This window comes from Nicotiana attenuata, unplaced genomic scaffold (genome assembly GCF_001879085.1).
Source record: "Nicotiana attenuata strain UT unplaced genomic scaffold, NIATTr2, whole genome shotgun sequence".
In the NCBI taxonomy this organism is placed as follows: domain Eukaryota; kingdom Viridiplantae; phylum Streptophyta; class Magnoliopsida; order Solanales; family Solanaceae; genus Nicotiana; species Nicotiana attenuata.
In genome coordinates this window covers 4156-8296 of record NW_017678152.1, presented here as the reverse complement: position 1 = coordinate 8296, position 4141 = coordinate 4156, and the positions used below count along the sequence as shown (strand labels likewise).

At 35.8% G+C, this 4141-nt stretch overlaps 1 long non-coding RNA gene across 1 annotated transcript; it reads right to left on the bottom strand.

Annotated features, from left to right (window-relative positions):
* Positions 1-2241: 2241 nt before the first annotated feature.
* Positions 2242-3821, bottom strand: LOC109221564. Its single transcript, XR_002067279.1, has 3 exons — positions 3622-3821; positions 3223-3497; positions 2242-2669 (listed from the first exon to the last, which is right to left on the bottom strand). It is a non-coding gene; the product is annotated as an uncharacterized LOC109221564 (long non-coding RNA).
* Between the last annotated feature and the right edge of the window lie 320 nt (positions 3822-4141).

Genomic DNA, 4141 nt, shown 5'->3' with positions numbered 1-4141 from the left:
GATTGCCATTTACTTAGTTTATCTGTTGTGATATTTCTATAATTGTATTCATTAGTTTATTGAGTTGATATGATTTAGATTGAGCTGCTGTAATTATAGCTTACTTTGTGCCTGTCCAGGATTTCTTACTCTCAACCCTTATTTATGTTTATTACTTTCTGGGTTGGAAGTACTCACAATACTCCCTGCACCTTGTGTGCAAATCCAGGTACACCACAGGGTGAGTGAGGATTTGTTAGCTGAGCAGCAGGATCTGGGAGTATCGAGGTAGCTGCATGGCGTTCACAGCCTTGATCTCTCCTATCTATCTTTATCCTTTTATTCGCATTTTCTTTCCTAGACAGATTTGTGATTAGGTGAATATTCTGTATTAGAGGCTCATGTTCGTGACACCAGATTCTGTGGGATGACTAGTATTTTATTTTGGGGTTTTCGAATATTAGAGATTATTTCAGAGATTCCGCACTTAAATTGGTATTTTGTTAGTGATTATTTATTTGTTCATCGAGGTTAATTGGCTAAGGTTGTGTAAATGGTCGGGCTTGCCTAGCAGTGTGTTGGGCGCCATCACGACCGGGGTTTGGGTCGTGACATTCATGTTGATATCTATGCGGATCATAAGAGCCTCCAGTATATCTTCAAGAAAAAAGAATTGAATTTACGTCAAAGAAAATGGTTGGAGCTACTTAAAGAATATGACGTTGATATTTTATACCATCCGGGGAAGGCGAACGTAGTAGCTGACGCCCTCAGCCGTAAATCTATGGGTAGCCTGTCGTATTTACAGCCAGAAAAGAGGGGAATAGCCCATGAGGTTCATCAGCTAGCTAGTCTTGGAGTTCGGTTACTAGACTCAAGTCATATTGGAATTTCTATTCAGGATACGACAACATCCTCGTTAGTAATTGAAGTAAAGGAACGCCAGTACGAGGATCATGTGTTAGTTCATTATAGGGATACCACCCCTCAAAAGGAGAAGACACCGTTTGAAATTACAGAAGATGGGGTCCTCAGATATCAAGGGCGATTATGTGTGCCTAATGTTGCAGGGCTGCGTCGGCAGGTTATGGGTGAAACTCACTATTCTCATTATTCTATCCATCCAGGAGCAACAAAGGTGTATCATGATATCAAGAAAGTATATTGGTGGGACAGAATGAACAAGGATATAGCGGAGTTTGTTGCTCAGGGCCCTAACTATCAGCAGGTTAAGATTGAGCATCAAAAGCCCGATGGATTATTGCTGGCTATGGAGATTCCGACTTGGAAATGGAAAGTAATTAATATGGATTTCATCGTGGGCTTACCTCGTACCCAGAGTAAGTTCGATTTGATATGGGTGATTGTTGATAGGCTTACAAAGTCAGCCCATTTTCGACCCGTTAGGACTACCCATTCCGCAGAGGATTATGCAAGGCTTTATATTAAGGAGATAGTACGACCGCATGGTGTCCCTGTATCTATTATCTCGGATAGAGGAGCTCAATTTACAGCTAACTTCTGGAGGTCCTTCCAGAAAGGATTTGGGACACAAGTAAGTCTTAGTACAGCATTTCATCCCCAGACAGACGGACAGGCTGAGCGTACTATTCAGACACTGGAGGATATGTTACGAGCTTGTGTGATAGACTTCAAAGGTAGCTGGGACAACATAATGCATTTATAGCTACGAAATACATTGTAACTAAATATGAAAATTTTCGTGGCTAAACACTTTAGCCATAATATTTTTTTCTGTAGCATTCATTGCAAAATGTAGCGTAGCTAAAAGTTAGCTACAGACTTTACATGATCTGTGGCTAAGGACTAATACTTATTGCCACAAATTCTTTTTATGTTGTAGCTATGATGGTAAAAAATTCTTACCACAAAAAATATACTTGTAGCAAGTGGTTTTATTCTCTTTCCACAAAATAAAATTTGTAGCTTTCTTCATATTGTAGCCACAAGATTTTGTATTGTAGCAAAAGATATAATTTGTTTGCCACGCAAGCTCAACTTTTGTGGCTAAATTTATAATTTACTCTCGTGGCAATACTTGTGTTTAGCTATGAATTCCATAATTTCGTAGCAATAAACTGAAGAATTTGCCACAATCAACTTTAGCTACAAGAATTCATATATTGCTAACAATCCATTATTTAGCATCAAATATATAAATTTTTAGCAAAATATTTTCTATTATTTTTAATAAATTATATACATTAGTTAGAATACATGATTAAAAGTTCAAAAATATCATTCAAGATAAATTAAAATATTGATATACTCAAAACGTAACGGTATTCTTTTACAAGAGAAAGAATAATTTCATACAGATCCACAATACATAACTATTTTACAACACGAATAATAAAGTTTTAGAAAAAAAGCTAGCTAATGTGAGACTAGATAGTGATGGTAACCATTAGCGGACAGTGAAGAGAAGTGAAAACCCAGCAGTGCTCCAATGCTTTTCTAATACCAGGTTCCGATGGCGAGTTGAGAGACATTAGTGGATTGTATTTGTACCAAATGAGTGAAAGAAATTGTTGTTCTTGTGGATATCAAGAAGAAGGGCGCAGTAAATAAGATCTTATAGCACTCCATCGATTATCTCACCCGGTGACACCACGTCCTGATCCGGCAAGACGGCAATGTTACCCTTTTGATCTTGCAGGACTACCATCCTGTATATACAAAAATGACATCCACACCATAAGGTTAGTACATTAAGTAGTTGGGACTTGTCAATCACGTTTGAACTGAACAACATTTCCTTTGGCAGAGTAAGATTCTGCTAGAAACAACAATTCGCTTCTTTAAAACCTTAAGACTATTAATGCAATGTATATACCAAAAGACTGCAATCCGTTCAAAACATAAGCCTTATTTAGATGTTCTTTGTTTGAAGTGCAACACTATAAGAAAATACTACCAATATCATAAGTTGCATTTCTTCTTTGTATCTGATAACTAGACGTTTCCAAATCTGGAGTCTTGTAAATCTTTTAAGTTTGTAACTGCCAAAAAATTATACTCTTATATTCGCTCAAGGAAAAAGCACAATCTAAACCAGTTCAACATCACACTTGTTTCATAACAACTAATAGTCCTAGAGTACTCTAAATAAAATTTCATAAGTCATACAAATTTTAACAAGAATTTTATAAATACTCCATCTTCACTATGTAGTATATCCAATTGAATTTGTTTTGAGAAAGAGTGAAGTATTATACATACCTCATGGTTATTACACTTGTTTGTTTCTACATTGATGCCCATAACACAAGTGCCTAAAAAGACAAAAAAAAATCTTGATAATTCTTTTACAAGAATTTTTAACAGATAACAAAAGAGAAAAGTACAAAGCAACAAAAGAATTAAAAAACCCTGTAGACTTTTTAAACTTCTTAAAGGATCGTCATCCCAATTTTGTAACGTTGCTTTGCTGTTACAGTCCATGAACTATGGCTCCTCCCGAAATTACCACTTCAAAATCTTCAAATTTTCACTCACTATATATAAAAAATAGGGCAGAATATTAAATTGCTGAATAAGTCGCAAAATTAAAACCAAAAATTCATGTCAAATAAGTATGAGAAAATTAGCAAACCGTAAAATATAGAGATACGGGCTTACCTCTTCTGCTCAAGAATAGAAAAGTTATGGGGTTCTCTTTCACTCTTCTTCTTTGTCGTTCTCGCATTTTTTGGTCTAGCTATGGTTGAAGAAAGAATTGGGAAAGTGGGGAAGGGGATGTGGGGGTGGGATTGGCGGCTGATGAGATCATTGTAGTTTAGGTTTTGGTGCTTTTGCTCTGGACCAATTACAATTGTTGTTTGTCATTCCTTTAGGGGTCGTTTGGTTGGAATATGATTTATACCGGTATAAGTTATGCGGATATAAGTTATATTGGGATAAGTTATGCTGGGATTAGTTATGCTGGGATTGTTGTTTATTCATTGTTTGGTATGTTGTATTAAGAATGACAATTGCATAATTTCTAAGAAGAAGGTATAAGTTATACCGGTATTAATTACCCCATCTTTTATAAGGTATAAATTATCCCAGTGTTAAAATTAACATCGGGATAACTTATACCTGGTTTACTAACCAAACAAAGTATTAAGGCGATATAAATTTTATACTCCTTAAAAAA